This window comes from Macaca nemestrina, chromosome 10 (assembly GCF_043159975.1).
Source record: "Macaca nemestrina isolate mMacNem1 chromosome 10, mMacNem.hap1, whole genome shotgun sequence".
NCBI classification, from domain to species: domain Eukaryota; kingdom Metazoa; phylum Chordata; class Mammalia; order Primates; family Cercopithecidae; genus Macaca; species Macaca nemestrina.
In genome coordinates this window covers 37,020,496-37,046,943 of record NC_092134.1, presented here as the reverse complement: position 1 = coordinate 37,046,943, position 26,448 = coordinate 37,020,496, and the positions used below count along the sequence as shown (strand labels likewise).

General features: G+C 45.2%; 1 long non-coding RNA gene across 9 annotated transcripts in view; it reads left to right on the top strand.

The window, feature by feature from the left end:
- The window catches only part of LOC105483663 (uncharacterized), a 131,306-nt gene that overhangs the window by 77,967 nt on the left and 26,891 nt on the right, over positions 1-26,448 (top strand). For 7 of the 9 annotated variants that reach the window (XR_011608949.1, XR_011608947.1, XR_011608943.1 and 4 more), the window contains one exon: positions 2,543-3,509. This is a non-coding gene — a long non-coding RNA (uncharacterized lncRNA). Of the gene's footprint in view, positions 1-2,542; positions 3,510-14,859; positions 26,062-26,448 lie in introns of those variants that run through there. The other 2 variants (XR_011608944.1, XR_011608946.1) reach the window with 2 other exon arrangements.

Sequence of the window (26,448 nt, the reverse complement as noted above, 5' to 3'; positions counted from 1 at the left end):
CTATGAACTAGAAAGCCCTCACCCTACACTGAATCTGCTGGGGCCTTGATCTTGGGTTTTCCTACTCCCAGAACTGTGTGACATAAATGTCTGTTGTTTATAAGGTGCTATTTTGTTATAGCAACCCAAACAGACAAGCAGCCATGGATAATATGAAAAATAATTTGTATGGCTATGTATCAATAAAAGTTTATTTATGGCCGAGTGCAGTGGCTCAGGCCTATAATCTCAGCACTTCAGGAGGTAGAGGCAGGAGGATCACTTCAGCCCAGGAGTTCAAGACCAGCCTAGGCAATATAGCTAAACCCCATCTCTGCAAAATAAGTTTAAAATTAGCCTGGTGTGGTGGCGCACAGGTAGTACCAGCTACTCAGGAGGCTGAGGTGAGGGGATGGCTTAAGCCCAGGATGTCGAGGCTGCAGTGAGCCATGATCACATCACTACACGCCAGCCTAGGCAACAGAGTGAGAAGCTGTCTCAGAAAAAAAAAAAAAAAAAAAAAAAAAAGTTTATTTATGGGCACTAAAATTTGAATTTCAAATAATTTTTATGTGGCACGAAATATTATTTCTAGTTTTTTCCTAACCATTTAAAAATGTAAAAACCTTTCTTAGCTCATGGACATTATATACAAAAACAGGTGTGGGGCTAGATTCAGTTCACAGGCTGTAGTCTGCTGACGCCTAGTTTAGAGCAGTATCTGGTACAAAGGAAGAGCTTAATACATCTGAGAGGACAGTGTGAAGTAAGGTAACAAGTAGGAGGTTTCATAAGGTGCTGAGGACCTTGAGTTGGTGGGGACACGTGGATGGAATAGATGTGTTAAATATAGGAGACAGAGTTGAGGACCCACCCTCTGCTGAGCGCTGACTGTGGCCAGGCACCACACTTTCCACATTTCCTCCCATTGAGTCCTCACACCGACCCTGTACCTTACACTTGTTTACAGAGATGATGAGGCTCAGAGAGGTTAAGTAATATGCCCAGAGTTACACAGCTTTTAAGTGACAGAGTCAGGATCTGAACCCAGCTTTTACAGAACACCAAAGACTGGGCTTTTTCTATTAGACTGTCATTTGCTGAACATGTATTTTATTGAAAACCTAAGATGTGCAAGGTGCTATGCCAGGTTTGGGAACACAGTGGTGTAAAAGATGTACACTCCATGGAGTGTATAGTCTGGTAGGAGAGACCAGGCATCCAAACGAGCAATTGTAACTCAGGGTGACATCTCCAGGATGAGAATGAACAAGGGGGCTCAGAATGTACAGTTATTACCCACATTTGGAAAATCAGAGAAGGCTTCCTGAAGGAAGCAATGTCTACCCAGATGGAAGGTCAAGAAGGAAAGACCCAGGAAGGCACGAAGCAGGGGCTAATGATACTGCATAAGCAGGTTGTGGTTGGTGCCCGACCTCTCAGATTCACTGCCCTTGATAGTCCAATCCCTTCTTAGGAGGGTGCCTGCATCTTTTTTTTTTTTTTTTTTTTGAGACAGAGTCTCGCTCTGTTGCCCAGGCTGGAGTGCAACGGCATGATCTCAGCTCACTACATACAACCTCTGCCTCCTGGATTCAAGCAATTCTCTGTTTCAGCCTCTCGAGTAGCTGGGATTACAGGTGCCTGCCACCACACCCAGCTACTTTTTGTATTTTTAGTAGAGACGGTGTTTCACCACGTTGGCCAGGCTGGTCTTGAACTCCTGGTCTCGTGATCCACCTGCCTCGGCCTCCCAAAGTGCTGGGATTGCAGGCGTGAGCCACCGCACCCAGCCCGGGGGCCTGTGTCTTTTGTCCTTAGCTGTCCTTTGCCTCCATCCCCTCTCATTCTGAAATGCTACCATGGTTTTGTTTCACAGCTCCCCAGAGACACAACTCAGCCCCTCTCTGCTTTCCTCATTACTTCACGTGTCCCATGAATTCAGTAAACCTGATTCAAGATTTTGGTGGAGGGCGGGGATGGGAGCACGGTATCCACGGGGAGGGGTCATTCCTGGAGCCCTGCTTTTCCGCCCTCTCCTGGCCCCCCACTTCCTCCCTGGAGCTGCAAACAAAATCCTCCCTTTGTCTTGTTGGGAGCGTTCCCGCCCACCTCCGGCCAGAAGGATCTCGGTTCCTACTTGAACTTTGCAAAGTATTTTCTCAGCAAAGACAGCTCTACCCTCCTAAGAGGAATTCTGATACATAAAAAGTTCTCACCTCCATTGTTTCATTCAACTCTCCAAGCAAATCGCTGGAATAGCGATCATCGTCCCCATCTTACGGATGGGGAAACTGGGTAACCCAAGTGATGGTGCTGGGCGTTAAAGGCAGGACTGCCAGAATCCAAAGCCTCCTTCCCAGCCACTGGCTATTCCACTTTCCAACACCATTCTGATGGGGTCTGGGGAAGGCAGCGGAGGGGACAGCCTAGTTGGGGGAGCAGGGAAGCTGAAGGCCAGGAACTGAGACCATAGAAGTATAGTTTCATCAGAGCCACTCGTTTCCCATTACTTAAACCTCCACAATCTTCCAGTGAATGTTTCTTACTCTTGTTCTTCCAGAATGAGAGAACTGGACAAGACAGGCTTCAGTCACAGACACCCCAAGCAGCCCAGGATCCTTCCTAAGAGGAACACAATTCCCCTCATGGGTTGGGGTTTGGGTGTTTGTTTCGGGAAGAGCCTGGGACCTGGCTGCGATCACCCAGGGCACCCAGCACTGGACCTGAGAACATTTCTGAAAGTAGCACTGCAGTTCCTTGATAACTGAGCAGACTCCAAGGAGACAAGGAGAAAACAGAAAATAAGAAAGGAGGTGACGAGACTATTCTAAATTCAGAAAAGCAATTTTAGATTCAAAGTGAATTTGGCTATTGAAGCCAGAAACTACAGAAGTTCACATGGTGAGGTCTTGGCCTAGCTCTTCAGAGAGCTGGATTCCACGTCGGGGAAATGAAGTTACCGTGAAATCAAAGGTTCAGAGGGTGAATCAAGGAGCCGGCATGTAAGCACCTTGGCTAAGCCTGTGCCCAGAGGAAGGCCAAAGAACAGCAGAGAACAGGAGCCCCGCCTTCAGGAAGCCTTGAGCAGGAGCAGCAAAAATCTGCTTCCTCTACAACCCTAAGGTCACTGGAGGCTGACAAACCCTTCCCCCACGCCCTGCTACTTGAGCAGCTCAGCTCCCTGCACCCCGCCCCTGTCCTAACCCCCACCCCCAGCAGAATCACAGAGGCCACTTTCTTTTTCTTTTTCTTTTTCTTTTTTTGAGACAGAGTCTCCCACAGTCACCCAGACTGGAGTGCAGTGGCGCGATCTCAGCTCACTGCAAGCTCCGCCTCCCAGGTTCACGCCATTCTCCTGCCTCAGCCTCCCCAACAACTGGGACTATAAGCGCACTCTGCCACGCCTGGCTAATATTTTTTGTATTTTTAGTAGAGACGGGGTTTCACCGTGTTAGCCAGGATGGTCTCGATCTCCTGACCTCGTGACCCGCCTGCCTCGGCCTCCCAAAGTGTTGGGATTAACAGGCGTGAGCCACCGCGCCCGGCTTTTTTTTTTTTTTTTTTGAGACGGAGTCTCGCTCTGTTGCCCAGGCTGGAGTGTGATGGCGCAATCTCAGTTCACTGCAACCTCCGCCTCCTGGGCGTCAGTGATTCTCCTACCTCAGCCTCACGAGTAGCTGGGAATACAGGTGCCCGCCATCACGCCTGGCTAATTTTTGTATTTTTAGTAGACAGGGTTTCACCATGTTGGCCAGGCTGACCTCAGGTGATTCGCCCATCTCAGCCTCCCAAAGTGCTGGGATTACAGGCGTGAGCCACCATGCCCAGCCACAGAGGCTGCTTTCTGCCCACCTCTCCCTGGGCTGGGCTCTCTATCCTTGCACTTCTGCTCATGAAGACTAAGGGTTGCCAATATCACAATGGCAGACACTGGCAGGACCCAGTAGGTCTGCTTCTGCTTCATTGGGATAGCCGTGGGTAGCACAGTGGGCAGCCCTGGAAACAAAATCCCCTTTGACATCCAAAACGAAGCTTGCCTAGAGCAGTGTCTGGTCCACAGTAAGTGCTGTAGAGCTGTTAGCTGTTATCCTCTACCCTGGCTTCAGCCCCTCATTGTGCTAAAGTGGGTGAGTGAATGAAGGAGGTGGGAACTGATGACAGTCTTGAAGGTTAAGCATTGGAAAGAATTCTTAACCTTCAAGCAAGGTTGGATGGAGCACGTGCATGTGTAAAGATTTAGGAGTAGCGATGATCCAGGTGTCTGTGGAGATATAAGTGGAGCAGATGGAATAGGGTGAAGATTCAAGTAAGTAGTGGGAGCAGGTCTGTGGGGGTTAGATTGCTTAGGGCCTGGGATGCCAGGCTAAGGTGTTTGTTCTTAAGGCTGTAGGCAATGGAGAGTTGGATGACTTAGATTTTTTTTTTTTTTTTTTTTTTTTTTTTTTTTTTTTTTTTTTTTGAGTGCAGTGGCATGATCTTGGCTCACTGCAATCTCTGCCTCTCGGGTTCAACAATTCCCGTGCCTCGGCGTCTCCAGTAGCTGGGATTACAGGCGTGTACCACCTTGCCCAGCTAATTTTTGTATCTTTAGTAGAGATAGGTTTCACCATGTTGACCAGGTTGGTCTCAAACTCCTGACCTCAAGTGATCTGCCCGACTTGGCCTACCAAAGTGCTGGGATTACAGGCATGAGCTACCACGCCTGGCCCCGGTGACTTGGATTTGAATGCAGACATCATTTTGCTATCATAGATTAAGACTTGGTATAGTTGAACTCTGACTTTGCATTTCGGTTCTGTGCCATTTCTTTCTTTCCTTCCCTCGATCTCCCTCCCTTCCTTCCTTCTTTCCTTCTTCCTTCCTTCCTTTCCTCTCTCCTGTACCTCTCTCCCTTCCTCCTTTCCTTTTTTCTTCCCTCTCTCCCTTTCTTCCTTGCTTCCTTCTTCCCCTCTTTATATTTCCCTGTGCATTTTCCCAATTCTAACATTCTATGTATTTTATCTTTCATGTTGTTGGCAACTAATTATCATCTCCTGAGAATCTTCACAGCAATTGGTGAGAAGGTTGAAAATGTGACAAGTTCTTCTCCTTTTTTTGTTTAAATGGGATTAGCTAGTTAATTGCCCATTCTATGCAGAAGCAAAGTGTCTAATTTCTCACTTCTGAAGTTGTCATCTCCTGCCCTGGTCTACCAGACTTCATTTATACTGTCAGGGTTACCATGGGAGATTCCATAGGAAGCTCTAACTTGGGTTAGACCTGTGGGTCCCAGTGTTGCTAAGTCTAATAGTTAGATGAATGGTCCTCCACCAGGGTCAAATTTGCTCCTCAGGGGACATTTGGCAATGTCAGGAGATATTTCTGATTGTCAAACCTGGGGAGGGAGAAGTGCTACTGGTATCTAGTGGGTAGAAGCCAGAGATGCTGCTAAATATCTTACAATGCAATGCACAGGACAGCCCCACAACTAAGAATTATCCAGCCCAAAATGTCAGTAGTGCTGACACTGAGAAACCTTGGTCTAGACTGAGACCTTTGACCAAGAAAAGATGGTGAAGTGAACTGAGTATCTGCACAGATAGGATTGGAATGAGGTGGGATGATGGACCTGAGGAAGAGGTCTGCTGGAAGCAACTGGAAAGTACTTGGTATCAGAAGGAAAAACCAGAACATTTATGAGCAAATGGCTTGCCTATTTTTAATTAGCTCCCTTGTGCAGATATTGACATTTCAGTATATTGCCCCAATGATACTTATCACCAGAAGCCATGGCTTCTCCAGTTTCTAATGAAACCTGATGTGTTCATTGGTTCTGAAAGCCTACAGCTGTGTTTGGCTTTGCAGCCCTAACTGATAATAGCATTTGAAGTCCCTTGTTGCTCTAACTTTCAGGAAATATAAGTAATATACTTGGAAGGCAGCAGGCACCAGACATCCATTTGTGTGGGGGAAAATGTATCACGAAAGTATTTCCTGGTCCAGAAAGTAAACCATTGAACTTGATCCGACTGGTAAGAGAGTGATCAATTATTAACTAAGTTTGGAGAAGTGGGAATTCCCTCTAATCCCTGTGGTTTGCTGGATTAAATAATGTTGCATACAGATCTAATTGTTTTGGCTCTACGGCGAGCTCTGCCAGCCAGGCTCCATCCTCAACCCTGTCCTCTCCTCTGTCCAAACTCACTCCCTAGTGCTCTCATCCAGTTCCAAGGCTTCAGATAGTCTTCATATACCAAAGGCCCTTCAGGCTAATGGATAATCCCATTACATTTCCCCGATCCTATTACTCTCCCACTTTCCCAAAGGATGATCTCATGCTTTCCCTTTCCTCAAACAATCAATACATCCTTCCCCAACGTGCTGCACTGAGAACCTCACTTCCTATTTTCTGGAGAAAACAGGAGCAATCAGAAGAAACTTGCACCCCTTCCAGCACATCCAGCAGTTCCTGTGTCCTTCTATTCTCCTTTCCCTCCAGTGACCATGGTCAAACGGTTCCTGTGCCTTTCCAAGGTGGGTTCCTTCACTTGGAGGGTAGACTCCAACTCTTCTGCCTACCCAGGAATGTCACTTGCCTCTTTTCTCCTGAATTCATCCTTTCCCATCCTATCAACTTATTTATAATATATTCCATTAAAAAAATCTTTCTTGGGGCCAGGTGCAGCGGCTCACGCCTGTAATCCCAGCACTTTGGGAGGCCAAGGCTGGTGGATCACTCAAGATCAGGAGTTCGAGACCAGCCTGGCCAACATAGTGAAACCGCATCTCTACTAAAAATACAAAAAATTAGCCTGGTGTGGTTGCGGGTGCCTGTAATCCCAGCTACTTGGGAGGCTGAGGCAGGAGAATTGCTGGAACCTGGAAGGCGGAGGTTGCAGTGAACTGAGTTCACGCCACTGCACTCCAGCCTGGGTGACAGAGCAAGACTCTGTCTCAAAAAAAAAAAAAATCTTCCTTGACCCCACATCTCCCTCCAGCTATTGTCCCAGTTTCCAGCTCCTTTAACAGGAAAAAGACTTGCCTCCTTATCTTCTCCTCTTCTTCTCTCTTGTATTCTTTTTATTTACACCTTCATTTCATCAAACCATCAACACCAGCTCTTGTCAAGGTCCCTATGACCTCCACTTGGCCAAATGCAATGGTTAATTTTCAGTTCTTATCAGACATTCAGCAGCACCAACTCCATTGCTCACTCCCCTTGACACACTCCTTCCCAGCATGGGAGAACATGGGAATTTCTGTAATGGCCAAATGTCTTCAACCCAGGGAAGATTTAGAATTAAATATAAAGGTGATGGAGTATGTCAAATCTATAGTGTTAAGTCTTTTAAAAATATACATAAAATTTGAAAATAATCCATATGTTTGATATTTTAAGCACTTAAATGTTTAAATGAATTTGGCTTATTGAAGAACAACTTGCTATATTAAAAAGTTGTTTTTTTTGGTTTTTTTTTTTGAGACGGAGTCTCACTCTGTCACCCAGGCTGGAGTGCAGTGGCGTGAACTCGGCTCACTGCAAGCTCCACCTCCCGGGTTCACGCCATTCTCCTGCTTCAGCCTCCCGAGTAGCTGGGACTACAGGCACCCGCCACCACGCTGGGCTAATTTTTTTTTTTTTTTTTTTTTTGTATTTTTAATAGAGACAGGGTTTCACTGTGTTAGCCAGGATGGTCTCAATTTCCTGACCTCGTGATCTACCTGCCTTGGCCTCCCAAAGTGCTGGGATTACAGGCATGAGCCACCGCACCCAGTCAAGAAATTTTTGCAAGAGATTTACAAAAGAATCTGTAGACCAAGTGGGGTGACTCATGCCTATAAACCCAACACTTTGGTAGGCCAAGGTGGGAAGATTGCCTGAGGCCAGGAGTTGGAGACCAGCCTGAGCAACATAGCAAGACCCTGTTTCTATAAAAAGTATTAAACAGCTGAAATATACACACATGCAAAAATAAAAATAAAAAGTAAGTTTTGGAATATAAAATAATTTGAACCTTTTATGCTTTTTTTGTAAGTATTAGTTTTACAAAAATGACTAAGAAGTCAGGGTTTTTTCTTTTCAGTTAATTTGTAGTCAGCTTCTTAACATAAAAGGTAAGCACGCAAACCTGGAATCTGGGGCACAATCTGTTTTATTGGAGGCTTTGCTTAAAGGTTGGTTCCACTCAGACTTAGTTAATTAAACAACTTGAAGGGTTTTTAACTGTGTTTATAAATTTAATATATTTGATTCGCTTTTCAATGACAGCTAGTTCAAAAAGTAGTCCACATATTATTAGCTATATGACTGTGAGAATTCTTCTGTATACCTCAGTTTCCCTGTATATGAAATGGAGATGATAATAATATAAGATATTCACTAGAATTGATATGAGAATTAAAGGAGTTAATGGTGTAAACTTCTTTTTTTTTTTAAGGTGGAGTCTAGCTCTGTCACCCAGGCTGCAGTGGTGTGATCTCAGCTCACTGCAACCTCCACCTCCCAGGTTCAAGCAATTCTCCTGCCTCAGCCTCCCTAGTAGCTGGGATGACAGCCTGCACCACCATGCCTGGCTAATTTTTGTATTTTTAGTAGAGACAGGGTTTTACCATGTTGTCCAGGCTGGTCTCGAACTCCTGACCTCAGGTAATCTGCCCACCTCGGCCTCCCAGAGTACTGGGATTACACAGGTGAACCACCGTGCCCGGCCAGTTTAGGACAGTGTCTGCCCATGGTAGGGGCTGTAACTGTTAAGTATCACTGAAACACAAATCAAATCAATTTACAAATGCAGTTTAAAACCCTTACAGTTGTTTCATTAAGTCTGAGTGGAACCAACCCTTAAGCAAAACCTCCCATAAAACAGGCTAGTAAAATTTTCTCTAGAAATAGCCCAAAAAGATTTCTAAAAGTGACTTAAAAGCTTGAAGGAAAACCTAGGATTCTAAATTTGTTACTCCAATAAGTCAAATATTGCTTGGGGAAAAAGTGGTTGCAAAGTAATTTTTTGTTTGTTTGTGTGTTTGTTTGTATACCAAAGTTGTCCCCTGGACATTAGAAAACCCACAAAGGCAAAATTAATTTCCGAGGATCCTTGGCATGTCCTAGTTTCTGGGACTTCTGAGAGGACCGTGGGTGTGGCATGGGGGATCTTGCTTAATGGATGTGGCCCTGAGCCCAAGTCCCCTCCCACCTACCAGTGAACCTTAGCAATTCCACTTAGATCAGTTTTCTATATTGGATTTCAACCTAAGATTATAGTTTTTGGAGGGTTGTAGTCCAATAAAGTTTCAAAAATCTTGTTTTATTTGGATGATTGTATAATTTTCTTTCAGTTTTTTTTTTTTTTTTAAACCTTAAGCATCATTATTTCAAAGGTAGTATACGGTTTATTATTTATTTATTTATTTTTGAGACAGGGTCTCACTCTGTTGCTGGGGCTGAAGTGCAGTGGCGCAGTCACTGCTTGCTCACTGCAGCCACAACTTCCGGGCTCAAGTGATCCTCCCACCTCAGCCTCCCAAGTAGCTGGGACTACAGGCATGTGCAACCATGCCCGGTTAATTTTTTTTTTTTTTCTTTTTTCGTAGGGACAGGGTTTCTTCATGTTGCCCAGGCTGGTCTGGAACTCTTGAGCTCAAGCAATCCACTTCAACCTCCCAAAGTGTTGGGATTACAGGTGTGAGCCACTGTGCCTGGCCAGTAGCATGTCTTTTAACCAAAGCTCACAGTATTTAACTCCTTACAGGACAAGAATAGGAAAGTCAGCATATGAATTACAATGACGAGGCTTTGATACAGACCCAAGTGCCAGACCAGAATGGGGTTCTCTCTTACCACACAAGTGATTATTGCAAACTGGGAAGCACTCATTTCTCTGCAGGGATGAGCGGAGAGCATCAAATTAAATCAAATACTCACTGATCAGCATTCACTAGTGTCTGCGTTATAGAAGGAGCTCATTGATTATTTGATCTGATTTGATGCTGAATTCTCATCAATTCCTAAACTTTTCCTTCTTAAGAGCAGGGGTAGGCCAGGTGCTGTGGTTCACGCCTGTAATCCCAGCACTTTGGGACGCTTAGGCGGGTGGATCACCTGAGGTCAGGAGTTCGAGTCCAGCCTGGTCAACATGACGAAACCTAAAAATACAAAAATTAGCTGGGTGTGGTGGTGGGAACCTGTAATCCCAGCTACTGGGGAGGCTGAGGCAGGAGAAGTGCTTGAACCAGTGAGGCACCTTGTAGTGAGCCAAGATCACGCCATTGCACTCCAGCCTGGGCAACAGAGCAAGACTCAGTCTCAAAAAAAAAAACCAAAAAAAATAAAAATAAAATAAAAAAACAGAGGTGGGCAAACTTTTCCTATAAAGGACTAGGTAGTAAATATTTTAGGCTTTGCAGGTCATAGGGTCTCCATTGCAACTGCTCAATCCTGCCGTTGTATCACAAAAACAGTCATACATAAATAAACGGGCAAGGCTGGGTTTCAATAAAACTTTATATTAAAAAAAAAGTGGTGGGTCCGACTTGCCCTGCAGGCAGTAGTTTGCTGACTCCTGCTGTAGCGCAATGCTTCTCAAACTCTTTTGACTAGGGCTATTAGATTATTGCTCAACAGATTGTTGTTTTGTTTCTAACTGATGTTGGGCTCAGTCGTGTGACTGGCTTTGATCAGTGAGACTGTGGGAGTGAACTTTTCTGACCTTGTCATTCAGCCAATAGGATGTTAGCAGACAGGAGACAAGCAGAGACTTCAAATGTGCTTAGAGGATTAGGTTTGCCCTTTTGTGCCTTTAACATTATGATAAGAAGAACTTCCCTCAGGAAGCTGCTATCCTTTAGCCTAGGCCCAAATGGAAGACATGTGGGGCAGACCCAAGCCCAGTGGTGAGGAGCTAAGCTTGGCAAGGCCTGAAGCTTGAAGCAGACCTGCTTGGCCAAGCCCAGCCTAGATTAGCTGATTATCAGCTGATCCACATAGGAGTGAGTGAGCCCAGATGAGATCAGCAGAGCTGCCCAGCCACCCCCAAACTCATGGGAAATAAATGCCTCACACTTTGGGAGGCCGAGGCGGGCAGATCACAAGGCCAAGAGATGGAGACCATCCTGGCCAACACGGTGAAACCCTGTCTCTACTAAAAAAACAAAAAAATTAGCCAGGTGTGGTGGCACACAGCTGTAGTCTCAGTTACTCAGGAGACTGAGGCAGGAGAATCGCTTGAACCCGGGTGGCAGAGGTTGCAGTGAGCTGAGATCACGCCACTGCACTCCAGCCTGGTGACAGAGCGAGATTGTCAAAAAAAAAAAAAAAAAAGAGAGAGAAATAAATGCCTCATGCTGTGCACCACCAAGATTTTTATGATCGTTATGTGGCATTATTGTAGCAATCTACCGATACAAACATGGTCAGTAAGAAACAAATCATACCTTGTGATTCAGACTCATAAAACATTATTTTCTTCACAATGGCAGAAATTGTGAGCAAAAATTTTTTGCAGAAGTCGTATAGCAAAATACTTACAAGGTCTTTATCACCTGCCAGGCACTGTTTTAAGTGCTTTTTAGCTTTATTTATTTATTTATTTTTGAGACAGGATTTGGCTCTGTCGCTCAGGCTGGAGTGTCATGGCATGATCTCCACTCACTGCAACCTCCACCTCCGGGGCTCAAGCAATCCTCCCACCTCAGCCTCCTGAGTCGTTGAGACTACAGGCGCATACCACCACCAACGCCTGGCTAATTTTTGTATTTTTTGTAGAGATGGGGTTTTGCCATGTTGTCCAGGCTGGTTTCGAACTCCTGAGCTCAAGTGATCCCCCTGCCTCAGCCTCCCAGAGTGCTAGGATTACAGGCATGAGCCACCATGCCTGATCTTAAGTCCCTTACATATACCAACTCATTTAATTTTTTTTTAACCCATTTAATATTTACAATAGCTCTATGAAGAACATAATATTCAGGTATAAAAACTGAGGCACAGAGAAGTGAAGTAATTTGCCAAAGGCCACATAGCTAGTAAGTGGTCACACTGTGGAGGTTCAGTACAGCAGGTCTGGCTTCAGAGTCCATGGTTAACTATACTTTGATACTGTCTATTCTCATGTAGTCTATTACATTGTTTAAATGGGGGAATAGAAAGTGGTGTGACTGAGAATGCCCAGACAATTCAATGGGGTAAAGAATAGTCTTTCACGGGCCGGGCGCGGTGGCTCACGCCTGTAATCCCAGCACTTTGGGAGGCCGAGACGGGCGGATCACAAGGTCAGGAGATCGAGACCATCCTGGCTAACACGGTGAAACCCCGTCTCTACTAAAAGTACAAAAAAAACTAGCCGGGCGAGGTGGCGGGCGCCTGTAGTCCCAGCTACTCGGGAGGCTGAGGTTGGAGAATGGCGTAAACCCAGGAGGTGGAGCTTGTAGTGAGCCGAATTCGCGCCACTGCACCCCAGCCTGGGTGACAGAGCAAAGACTCCGTCTCAAAAAAAAAAAAAAAAAAAGAATAGTCTTTCACAAAAGGATCTGGGACAATTGGATATCCACATGTAAAAAAACGAAGTTGGACCCTTATCTCATATCATATTCACACATTAACTCAAAACAAATCATAGACCTCCATGTGAGAACTAAAATTATGAAATTCTCAGTAGAAAATATAGGAGTAAGTCTCCATAACCTTGGGTTAGGCAAAGCCTTATTAGGTATGACATCAAAAACATACACAACAGAAGAAAAAATGGATAAATTGGACTAATAAAAATTAGAAATGTTTGCATCAGTGGACACCATCAAAAGTGAAAGGACAATCCACAGAATGGGAGAAAATACTTGCAAATCATATGTCTGATAAGGGTCTACTCTCCATGATATATAAAGAACTCTCATGACTCAACAACAAAAAGAAGACAACCTGATTTAAAAATGGGTCAATACGCCAGGCACGATGGCTCATACCTGTAATCCATGCACTTTGGGAGGCCGAGCTAGGTGGATCACTTGAGGTCAAGAGTTCAAGACCAGCCTGGCCAACATAGTGAAACCCCACCTCTACAAAAAATACAAAAATTCACTGGGCATGGTAGTGGGCAGCTATAGTCCCAGCTACTCGGGAGGCTGAGGCAGGAGAAAGGCGAGATCCCAGGAAGCAGAGGTTGCAGTGAGCCAAGATTGGGCCACTGCATTCCAGCCTGGCAACAGAGCAAGACTCTGTCTCAAAAATAAAAAATAAAAAAAGAAGAAAAAAATGGGTTAAGGATCTGAATAAATATTTTGAGAAAGATACACAAAATGTTCAATAAGCACAACAAGAGATGCACAACATGAGGGAAATTCAAACAAAAACCACAATGAGATGCCATTTCACACCCACTAGAATGACTGTTTTAAAAAAGACAAATAATAATTGTTGATGAGGAATTGGAACCCTGATACTCTGTATTGCTAGTGGGAATGTAAAATGGTTCAACCACTCTGGAAAAGAGTCTGTCAGTCCTCAAAATGTTAACCATAGTGTTATCACAGGATCCAGCAGTTCTAATCCTAGGTGTTTACCCAAGAGAATTGAAGACATATGTCTACCCAAAAACTTACACACAACTGTTCATAGCAACATCACTCATAAAAGGCAAAACATGGAAAAAATCCAAATGTCCATCAATTGAGGAACAGATAAACAAAATGTGGAATACCCATACAATGGAATATTATTCAGCCAAATGAATAAAATTCTGATATATGCTACAGTATGAATGAGCCTCAGAAATACTATGCTAAGTAAGAGAACCCAGGCACAAAAGCCTGTATATGGTATTATCGCATTTAGAAGGAATATACGAATAAGCAAATCTATAAAGATAGAAAATAGATTAGTGGTAACCTAGGGCTTGCGGTTGGGGAGGGTTGGGTAAATATGGTAAATAAGAGGGATGTTAATGGGTACGGAGTTTCTTTTCAGAGTGATGAAAATGTTCTAAAATTTATTGTGGTGCTAGTTGCACAACTCTAAATATACTAAAAATCATTGAATTGCGTACTTTACATAGGTGATACGGTAGGGTATGTGAATGATATCTCAATAAAGCTGTTATAAAGAAAAAGATGAAAGAGGAGGGGTGGGGAGGGGAGGAAAGGGGAGGGGAGGGAAGGGAGAAAGGTAGGCAGAGAGACAAAAAGGGGAGGGAGGGAGAGAAAGAAGGAAAGAAGGCAGGGAGGGAGGGAAGGAGAGAGGGAGGGACAGAGGGAGAGAAGCTAAAGCGCAGGCTGACCTGGGACTGGATTGTGGGGGATGTGTGGTCAGCAGAAGCAGAAGCAGTGACCACACTGTAGGAGGTCTCCTAGGCCATAGTATAGAGTGGCCCTTTTGTTTTCATTGCCATGGGCAGCCACTGGAGGATTTGAAGCAGAAGCATGGTATGATCTGATTATTAAAAACAGCTCTGGCCCTTCCATGGAGACTGGGCTGGGGGTAGGAGCAAGCTTCTTCTGGGGAATTCTAAGTATCACAAAGGTTCACGTGAGAGATTCTGTGTCTCGGACTCAGTCACAGCAGTGGGGAATGACCCGCTGCAGTCCACAGGCAGGCTCCATCCTTCTCTCCACCTTTGACCCATCCTTACCTCCTCCCAACCCCCTCCAGCTTCATTTCCAAGGGAAGGGGATAACACTAGCCAAGATCATCTTTAAAACTCAGCCTATTTCCTTTGCTGGGTTTAGAAATGGAACTGCCTTACTCTATCCAACACTTCATGTCATAGAGCAGAGGAGCACGAGAGGGGCATGTAGAGGATGAGACGTGACTCTCGGACCACAGTCAGTGCACGCAATGCGACTAGACTGTAGCCAGCTGAGGTTTTGAGGCCAGAAAGGTCAAAAGTGAAAGCTCTTTTCTTGACCTTTCAGTTACCATTAGGAAGTAACTGCACATTCATGATATTTGGAACGAGAACTGCAAGGAATCAAAAGGCAACACCGCATTCACTTTCACTACACCCTGGAGATGAATCACTAATCCTTGTGCAAGGCCCCCGGACCTGTGTATCAACTGATTCTCCACGGATGCTGGAGCTCCTGCTTCTGGGGGCTGATTAATGACATTGCCCAGAAAGCATCACTCGACATGGTCTGTCAGTCTTCAGCTAAAACACCAACAAGAAAGCATTCTCACTGAAGTAGGTGTAAACTCTCTCCTAGGGGAAAATTCAGCTGTTGTGGGTGTCACGGCTTACCCAATTTCAGAGAGGCTCGTTAAGGAAAAGAGTACAAAATTACAAGTACAAGCTTAGGTATGAAATGAGTATTGACACATTTTTTAAAAAGCTGACAAATACCACAAACACCACAAAATTCATGAAAATAACATAATATTTTCTCTGCTAATTAACTACCTGAGTCACCTCAAGAACACTATTTTTTCCTACAGTTTTGACTGCATTCTGTCTCACCTGTTCACATAACAACAATGTTGTAAAATAGTTATTTTAGAGAATAGAAAGATAATCCTGGCTTTCCTCTTGCATATTTTTTTCTCCTAATATTGATTTTTATTTATTTATTTATTTTTGAGACAGAGTTTTGCTCTTGTTGCCCAGGCTGGAGTGCAGTGGTGTGATCTCGGCTCACTGCAACCTCCACCTCCCGGGTTCAAGTGATTCTCCTGCTTCAGCCTCCCGAATAGCTGAGATTACAGGTGCTCAACACCATACCTGGCTAATTTTTTATATTTTTAGTAGAGACGGTGTTTCACCATGTTGGTCAGGCTGGTCTTGAACTCCTGACCTTAGGTGATCCACCCCCCTTGGCCTCCCAAAGTGCTGGGATTACAGGCGTGAGCCACCTTGCCTGGCCAATGTTGGTAGTTTAGAAAAATTTCTTTGTGCTTCAGAATTCTTTGTCGGCGATGCTCCTCCTCCAACATCCTCTATGGTTGCTTGCTCAGACAGTGTCTTTTGTTTAGAGACAGGGTCTCGCTCTGTGGCCCAGGCTGCAGTGCAGTAGCACGATCACAGCTCCCTGCAGCTTCGAACTCCTGGGCTCATGAGATCCTCCCGCCTCAGCCTCCAGAGTAGCTGGGGCTACAGGCATGCGCCACCACGTCCGGCCAATCAGACAGTGTCTTTTGACAGCAGCCGGTCCAGCTCAGCCAGCTCCTTGCCACTCCGTGTTCCTGCTAGTCCTGGGGTGGCCATGAAACCTGGCTGCAGTAGCCTCTGAGCAGGGAACAGAACAGCATCTCATTCAAACCTTTCTTCTTAGGATCAGAAATAGCACTTGAATCCTCCTTGAAGTCCACCAACAGCAGGTGGGCACCGGGTGGCTGTGCATATGATGCAAAAAGCCTATCCACCCTGCCTGCAGCCCCGGGACTGGCTCCATGGTCTTTGCAATCCTGGCAAGGAATGCTTGGAGCTTTAGAATGGGCCCAGGCAAATGAAAGGCCCTGAAGGTTAAACTTCATTCATTACTCAGTAAATCCACTTCTCCAAGCCCCCACTGCCATGAGCAGAAATGACTGTGGCCAGCGGAGAGGAGGATAAATTACAGCCTGTCCACAGCAAGGAGAAGCCAGAGATGATGACTCCAGTGAGAAAGACAGAGGGCTGCAGCTATATCTAAACTTTTATTGCTATTGTTCAAACTTCCTTTAAAAATCAATTTACAAAGAGACAATGATATAGTATTTCAGATACTACCTGGAGGATGTACATAAACCAAGATTAGGATTCATTAATAAGGTACTCCAGGCAAAAGTAGACCTTTTTTTTTCTTTTTTCCTTTTTTAATGTTAGGGACAGGGCTTTGCTGTATCACCCAGGCTGGAGTGCAGTGGTGTAATCATAGCTCATTGTAACTTTAAACTCCTTGGCCAAGTGATCCTTTTGCCTCAGCCTCCTGAGTAGCTGGGATTTTGAGGGCACACCACCATGCCCAGCTAATGCTTTTGGTTTTTGCAGAGACAAGGTCTTGCTATGTTGCCCAGGCTGGTCTTGAACTCCTAGGCTCAAGTGATCCTCCTGCCTTGGCCTCCCAAAATGTGGGATTACAGGCATGAGCCATCATGCCCAGCCAAAAGTAAACATTTTTGACTAGATGTCTTGAATAAGACCATGTCCGATACATACAAATAGATCCAGAGAAGACTAGAATTATTCCATTAGCCACATTTCTGTAGCGTCATTACTGACTAATTATTGTAACTAATAATAATAGTAGTAGCTAATATTTATTCAGTGCTTGGTGTGTGCCAGGCACTAATGTTTGGTTCTAAGCATTTTACCTGTATGATCTCAGGTCATCCTCACAGTACCCGCTTTGTATGGATGGGGCAACCTGGACACTCAGGTTAAGGAACTTGCCCTGGTCATTCAGCTGGTGTGTCTGGCTTCAGAACTTGTGCTCTTTGCCACCTCACTGGAGGTTCATTATCGTCACTCTATAGCCTTTAGAACATTCTATATAAAAAATAAAATGAGGCCGGGTGCAGTGGCTTACACCTGTAATCCCAGTTCCTTGGGAGGCCGAGGCAGGCAAATCATAAGGTCGAGAGAGCAAGACCATCCTGGCCAACCAACATGGCGAAACCTCATCTCCACTAAAAATACAAAAATTAGCTGGATGTGGTGGTGCACGCCCGTAGTCCCAGCTGCTTGGGAGGCCGAGGCAGGAGAATCGCTTGAACCGGGGAGGCGGAGATTGCAGTGGGCCAAGATCATGCCACTGCACTCCAGCCTGGGCGACAGAGCAAGACTCCATCTAAATAAATAAATAAATAAATATAAAATGAGTTGTATATACTTCACATTGTAGAGTGTGGGGTGAGTTCTTTACAACCAGCTCTGCAGTGATTTCAGTAAGTCCCTAGTTAATAAATCTCTCAAGTATTTATATGGGCGTGTGTATTGTCTGTCTGTCTATCTGTCTATCTATCTGGAACAACATATATTTTTTTCTACTGGATGAAAAAAACACCTAAATTAGGGCCAGGCACGATGGCTAATGCCTGGAGTCCCAGCACTTTGGGAGGCCAAAGTGGGAGGATGACTTGAGTCCGGAGTTCAAGACCAGCCTGGCCAACATGACAAGACTACTGTCTCTACAAAAAAAAAATTTTTTTTAACTAAAAATAAAAAAGAACACCTAAATTACTAAAGTTAAGGTTCTGGTCCCCAAAGGGTTAGGATATTAGACTAGTTTGGCTACTGTTGGAAAGGTCAGAATAACAGTAGCTTAAACAAGTGGCAGTTTATCTTCTGTCCTGTAATTCAGTCCAAGCATCAACAGTTGAAGACTCCACAATCATGGAAATTCAAGTTTCTTTCACCTTACTTTTCCATTATCCTCAATAGAAGTCTTCCACCTCATGGTTGAAGGTTTCTGCTCCAGGTCCTGCCATCATACCTGCATGCCAGCCTGCTGAAAGGGGAGAAGGAAGAAGTAGAGGGTGTTATCCTTTTCCTTTAAGGTCATGGACCAGAAGTGGTACTTATCACTTTTGCCCAGATCACTTCTGCCTACATCAGTTCATATGTATTTCTAACCTCAACCAAGTGCAAGGGAGGCTAGAAAAATAGTCTTTAGTGGAACAGTCATGGATCTGGCTAAGACTCAGAGGCTATGTTATTAAATGAAGAAGTGGAGATCAGCTGTTAGGGGATAACATGCTCTACTGCCGCCGGGACAAAAGTAAAAAGACCTTGTGTAGAATTCTGCCTTAATGAGGCTTATTGCCCTTTGAATATGAACCATTTTGTACTCACATCAAAAATTTTATGATTTTCTGTGCCTTTTAAGAACACAAGGGATCTAGTGGTTATTGGTGTTTACAATGTGAACATTTGCGGGGGAACATTGTTTAACAAAGAAGCTAAACACTTAATGGATAATGATGCCAATCTATGCTCCAGTTCCCACTTAGGTTGTCCACGTAAAAAAGTTAAAATCGATGCACAAGAGAGTCCCAGGAAGCACACAAGCTTGATGCCCCTGCAGCATAGGACATAGGTTTTAATGGATTTAGTCCTTTTTGATCAGCAATTCAGCAAATTCGCTTGAAAATGGAATGGCTTGATTTCTGTACAAGGCTAGAAACAGCAAGATCACATCTTCTTTTCCAACCCCCACCTGCCACATTCAAACTCAGATGTTTGGCTTCAACATTAATACGATATATTCTTGATACAAAGAGCACACCCTTGGAGCAAATTGAAAGCCTGGAACTATTTCTTCACCTTGTTTACTCTGGTCTGAATGACTGGTTCAGATTACATCAGAATGTGTATCAGTCAATTCTTGCACTGCTATAAAGAACTACCTGAGACTGGGTAGTTTACAAAGGGAAGAGGTTTAATCAGCTCATAGTTCTGCGGGCTGTACGGGCTTCTGCTTCTGGGGAGGCCTCAGGAAACTTGCAATCGTGGTGGAAGGCAAAGTGGAAGCAGGCACATCTTCACATTTCAGGAGAGAGAGAGAGAGCAAAGGGGAAAGGGCTGCAGTGCTGCACACTTTCTTTTTCCTTTTTCTTTTTCTTTTCTTTTTTTTTTGAGACGGAGTCTCCCTCTGTTGCCCAGGCTAAAGTGCAGTGGCACAATCTCAGCTCACTGCAACCTCTGCCTGCAGGGTTAAGCGATTCTCCTGCTTCTGCCTCCCAAGTAGCTGAGACTACAGGCGTGCGTCACCACACCTGGCTAATTTTTGTATTTTTAGTAGAGATGAGGTTTCGCCATGTTGACCAGCCTGGTCTCAAACTCTTGGCCTCAAGAGATCTGCCCACCTCGGCCTCCCAAAGTGCTGGGATTACAGGCATGAGCCATTAGCCACCATGCCCAGCCCCAACACTTTCAAACAAACAGACAGTGAGAGCTCATTTACCATCATGAGTACAGCAAGGAGGAAATCCGCCCCTATGATCCAATCACTTCCCACCAGGACCCTCCTCCGACACTGGGGATTACAATTCAACATGAGATTTGAACAGGGACACAGAGCCAAACCATATCAAGTGTATATTGGTACCAGCATTAAAGAATCTACTGGCTTATAAAACTGAGCTATTTAATATTAAGATCAATACAAGGTCTACTTGATGACCCACAGGCATGAACCTATATAGTTTATAGGCTCATGTCCAAGTTCTGTGGAGTAAAATGAATGTTGTGAAATTATAGGCTCTGTCAACATGGCCTTAAAACAACCAGTCAATTTCATAAATCAATACATGAAAATCTATCAAATGCGTTGTTAGAAAACTATCTTGTATGAGGCCATACAGCAAAACAACTGACTTTTTCACTCATCAGCTAGTGAATTGGGCCTTGTGAAGACATAGGCAGAGAGAGAGTGATAAAACTGGGGGCCCGGGAAGTTATCATGTCCAGTCTTCTGTCTGTGGTCAGGTCAATACTTCATGTATAAAAATACACGAAAATTGCTAAAAAGCAAACTTGCGTAAAGGGAATTGAACCATCTTCCTCTGAAGTCTCTTCCAGGTTCCAATTAGGAATGCTTTCTTATTCATACCCACCCTTCTGCTGCAATCACAGCCGATTTCCTATAATTTGCTTCTCCATGGAGATGGAAAACAGCTGGCCATTTTTCTCCTTGTGATAATCTTTCTCATGCTGAAATCAAGGCACACTTAATCTTCTCTTTCCACGTTGAATAACTCAAACTCTTTTGTCTGTTTTCGGAAGATCTTTTTATTTTCCAGCGATCGTTCTGGCTTTTCTGTGGATTTCTCCATGTCTCTTCTTAAAATGCAAGGTCCCACACTTATTGGGTCTGAGGAATACCGATTCAATCTCAACCTTTGTCTCTCACTGTCTAGACCACCGGCCATGTTTATATTTTAGTCTCTGGTGGCCATCAGATCATTCCTATGACCCTAACGTCTCAACTAGTTTTTCCCCAATAAGGATTTCATTCCGCTCGTGGAAAACCACTTCTCTTGTTTGTCGAGGTAACTTAGGACATGATTTCCTTCCTCCATTGTGCTAACAAGTCCTCCCACCTTGGTGTCCTCTGCGACCAATAAACATATTCTGAATGAATTACTCCAGCCTCAGACAGGGATTGTTAACATCCCTAAGCTAACATCTGAATCACCAACAAATATTTCTCCTTATCGACTGCTTCAGAGCATGAACAACTCTGCATATGCAGTTGGGTCCACTCGGCTTACTGATAGATACTGTGGGAATGTATTCGTCTGTTTTCATGCTGCTGATACCTGAGACTGGGTAATTTATAAAGAAAAAGAGGTTTAATGGACTCACAGTTCCACGTGGCTGGGGAGGCCTCACGATCATGGTGGAAGGCAAAAGGCACATCTTTTATTTATTTATTTATTTTTTTGAAACGGAGTCTCGCTTTGTCGCGCAGTCTGGAGCGCAACGGCATAATCGTCGCTGACAGCAACCTCCGCCTCCCAGGTCGTGGCGATTCTCCTGCCTCAGACTCCCGAGTAGCTGGGATTACAGGCATGCGCCACACCACCCTGGCTAATTTTTGTATTTTTAATAGAGACGCAGTTTCACCATATTAGCCAGGCTGGTTGCGAACTCCTAACCTCAGGCAATCAGCCTGCCTCGGCCTCCCAAAGTGCTAGAATTACAGGCCTGAGCCACCGCACCCAGCCAAAAGGCATGTCTTAACATGGCAGCAGACAAAAGAGAATGAGAGCCCCAAGGGAAAAGGGAAACCCCTTATAAAATCATCAGATCTCATGAGACTTACTCATTACCATGAGAACAGTATGGGGGAAACCGCCCCCATGATTCAATTGTCTCGCACTGGGGCCCTCCCACAACACATGGGAATTATGGGAGCTACAATTCAAGATGAGATTTGGGTGAGGACACAGCCAACCATATCAGGGAAGAACAACAGAAACTCTGCTTTGGACCAAACCAGGGTTTCTTAGCCCTGACACTATTGAAATTTAGAGCCAGATAATTCTTTATTGTAGAAGGCGGTCCCACACACTGTAGGATGTTTAGCAGCATCTGTGACTTTATCCACTAGATGCCAGTAGCAACTACCCCCAAGCTGTCACAAAAATGTCTCTAGACATTGCCATATGTCCCCTGGGGGAGAAAATCACCCCCAGTTGAGAACCACCATCCCAGATGCATGATTTCCTTCTGATCTTGTCTCTCCAGACAGAAATTAAATTGGTTCCAGAAAATTTTCTCATCACAGAGCTTCATTCTTCACTACTCGGCATCCCAGGAGCTGTTGGACATGGCATGTATGATACTGAGGAGCCCTGTCTGTGCTGTGCAGCTTCATGTTTTGAGATCAGCCTTATCGCCCCCATTTGATAGGCAGAGAGTGGATGAGCTATGAATTCGGCACCACATAGCTACCAAAGAGCATATATGAACCTAGGTCAGCTAGGATCTACTGCCTGTGCTCTCTCCATCATCAAATGCAGCCTTTTCTCTAGATGCACGGTAGATTTGTAATTACTTGAGTCATCCTTTCCCCGTTGATGAGATGGAGATTTCATCTTGTAAGAACTCTGCAGCAGTCTTCTTTAAATAAAATCTAACCCGGCCGTGCGCGGTGGCTCACGCCTGTAATCCCAGCACTTTGGGAGGCTGAGGCGGGTGGATCACGAGGTCAGGAGATCGAGACCATCCTGGCAAACACGGTGAAACCCCGTCTCTACTAAAAATACAAAAAAATTAGCCAGGCGTGGTGGCGGGTGCCTATAGTCCCAGCTTCTAGGGAGGCTGAGGCAGGAGAATGGCGTGAACCCGGGAGGCGGCGGAGCTTGCAGTAAGCTGAGATCACGCCACTGCACTCCAGCCTGGGCGACAGAGCGAGACTCCGTCTCAAAAAAAAAAAAAAAAATAAATAAATAAATAAATAAATAAATATCTAACCCTGGTCCTCTGAGGTGACCAAGGGAGAAATCCCCAGTGGAGAATCCCCTGACAAGATCTCCCTTGAAAAATCTGCCTTTATCAGGTGATGGATACGCTAAAAGCCCTGACTTGACCACTATGCAATCTATGCATGTAAATAATATTGCACATGCACCCCATGAATTTGTACAAATCAAAAAGAAAAGAAAGAAACATCCGGGTTCATGTTATTAATGCAGATGGTAGTTCCTTTGTGCAGCTTTAAAAAACTGTTCCTTGTTTTCCCCCCACCTTCAGCGCTTCACCCTGCTGGGCGGACTCACCATCTTCCTGTCTAGTCCCACATGGCCCTTTTGAACTGAGTGCAGGGGCTGAGAATGTTCTTTAGCAGTTCCCACCATTGTCAGTGTCAGTGGCTTACAGTTGCTTAAGGCTTTGCTGTTCCCAAAGCACTTTCCCATGTGCTGTCACATGTGATTCCTGTTACGCCTGCAAAAGAGCCTGGCTGGTGGATTATGGAGGTGAAGAAAACCAACGTGTAGGCCAGGCATGGTGGTACACGCCTATAATCCCAGCACTCTGGGAGGCTGAGGCAGGAGGATCGCTTGAGCCCAGGAGTTTGAGGCTGCAACATGCCACTGCACTCCAGCCTGGGTAGCAAAGCGAGACCCTGCCTCAAAAAACAAACAACAAAAAAAGGTATAGAGAGGCTCTAGATCACTCAGTTGGTGAATAGCAGGGAAAAGCCTGTAAATAGTGGTAAACCTACTGGCCTCACTTCCAGAGTTTCATCAGGAGGGATTTCAGCTCTGTTCAGATGGTCCTGGACTTCTTTTCATAAAATGTCTGTGGTTTTGTCTCAACAATTTCTGGAGAAGGCTGGCTTCTGAGGTCCTCTCTTTTGATCTTACAAACTGAAGACTGGCTTTTTTTCCTTTTTGTCTCACAAACTTTTTGCTAATAGCATCATTTTCTTCTTTCGATGATCGCTATCCATAAAGATGAGTTTATTTCTGTCTACAGGCACGCCCAGGTCTAAGGAAACCTGTTTCAGCTGTGCTTTTCCCATGCAAATGATCTCTCCTGCAGGCACCTTGAGACTCTCTCCGTTCTCTGGCTCCCCCGCTGGCTGCAGCCACTAGGGATATCTTTTCCCTTCTTTCTTTCGGTGCCTGTCCAGCCCCACCCTAGCTCAGTGCCAGCTCCTCCTGGAGTCCCCGAAGCCCCTGCTCACCCACCCAGTCTCACCCCTGCCTATCTCACTGGACCGCAGTGGGAATTGGAAGAAACATTCAATGTGAACGACGCCTCCCTGTACACGAGAAGGGTAGCATGACAAATTTAGTATAGGATGTGAAAAGGGCATCCTGTTCACTCGGATCCTTTGTCCCTCAGATTTCATTCCCATTGGCGTTTTCTTGCCAAAACCCTGAGTTCATGAAAGTCTACCTTCCTGCAGCCTATTTTTCTTTATCTTGCTGATTTCTCTCCTTCCTTCCTTAGCACCCTGAATGTTATCATTTTGTGGTCATTTCCACCGAAGTTCTTGGGCACTTTTCTTCAAAGATGAGAATAATGTGGATATGTTTATGGTCTGGGCAGGACCCAGGAGAGAGGGTAAAGTTGAAAACATAGGAGACAGAAAGGATTATTGAAAGAGCAAAGTCCTAGGAGAGATAAGAGAAGGTGAGGTCCCGGGAACAGAAGCAAGAACCTTCTGAGATGAGAGGGACGGAAATGAGATGAATGTGGTTGTAGACAAGGTGGAGGTTGTTGTCCCACGGCCATGGAAAACTAGGATGCGAACACACCAGCGTGAGATTAAGAGCGGACGTTTAATAGGCGAAAGAAAGAGAAGAGCACTCTGCAGAGAGGGGTCCCAGAAAAAATGGGTTGCCAGTTCCATGGTGAAATGCAGGAAATTTTACAGATGAGCTTGAGGAGGTGGTGCCTGATTTACATAGAGCATGAAAGATTGGTCAGACCAGGTGTGCTATTTGCATAGCACGGGAAGAACGAGTTAGGACTAGTTGTGCTGTTTGCATAGCACGTGAAAAAGCTGGCTGCCCACCCTAATCTTTTATTATGCAGACAGGTTCTCTACCTGGCCGGCACCAGGTTGCCTGCTTCTTTACTGTATATGTGGTGACAAAGAAAAGGGAAGATGGAGCCTCCATGTCATGTAGCCCTTTTCTATTGGCACAGCTGCCAGCATTCACCCGTGCAAGCTTCCAGCTTGCTTATCTATTCGGAAGCTCGATTTTTCAGGCTGCTCTTTGTTAAAAAGGAAATGATTTGGGGGCTGCTTTTTGTTAAGAGGGAAAACTTGCTGAAGACTCTGTTGCCCTTACTATCTGCCTAAATAATTTCTTTCTAGCTCCTATATCAAAGGCACGGTCAAGGGAGCATTTTAAGGTCCGAATCTCAGTGCAGGAGCAGATTTAGTGATGCTGGGCATGGGGGAGGCATTGGTTGGCTCACGCTGGGCTTGGTGACCCAGTGTTGGGTGAAAAGGCAGTTATCGTGTGAGTGAAGGTTGAAGATTTGGAAGCAGGTGTTGGAAGGGAACTCTGTGAAGGCGCAGAGCACACAGGTGCAAACTGATAACCGGTGGAATCCAGGCTGAGCAGGAAGAAAGTTCATGAAGCAAAGGGGGTTAGTAGACATGGTTTGAATCTTGAACAAGAAAGCAGAAAGGCTACACATCTGTGGTCTGAAGCCTCGATATTAGATTTTTGATGTTCACATAAAATGGGTAAAACTCATAAGCCTCGTCCACGACTTATTCCGGCCTCTGCGAACTCTCCCAGCCGTCGATTTCACCAGCTTCACCTTCGCTTGCCTCCTTCCTCAGATTTCCCGCATGCTGCTTATTTCACTTTCAAGTAATGGCTTTGACTGGGCCCCACAGTGATTCCACCTTTCCATCCCGGTGCGACATCTTCGGGTTCTCTCAGGTGAGTCCTCCTCCCCAGCACCCTCCTTCTTGGACACCACCCCACAGTAGGTTGCTGTCACCCAACTGGCCTTGGCCTCAGGTGGGATGTGGACAGCCCTCATGGACATGAGCTCACCCAGAGGACGGCAGCCATCTGGGTGGAGAGGAGGATTGAAAGGCAGCTTCTCCATGAATGTGAGGAGCTGAAAGCATGTCATTTTTTCCCCACCTTGTACTCACATTCCTACAGGAGGCCAGGCATGGTGGCTCACGCCTGTAATGCCAGCACTTAGGGAGGCCAAGGCGAGCAGATCACTTGAGGTCAGGAGTTCAAGACCAATCTGGCCAACATGGTGAAACCCTGTCTCTACTACAAAAAAAAAAAAAAAAAAAAATAGCTGGACATGGTGGCAGGCGCCTGTAATCCTAGCTACTCAGGAGGCTAAGGTGAGGCAGGAGAATCGCTTGAACCTGGGAGGTGGAGGTTGCAGTGAACTGAGATCATGCCACTGCACTCCAGCCTGGGTGACAGAGCGAGACTGGGTCTTCAAAAATAAAAATAAAAAAAATTTCTACAGGAGCCAGGGAGGTAGAAAACAAGTGATAACCACCCAGTGCCATATGCTGGAAACCCCTGGAGCCCAAGGCCACCTGGTGGACACATGTCCCATCTATGTGGAGCAAGAG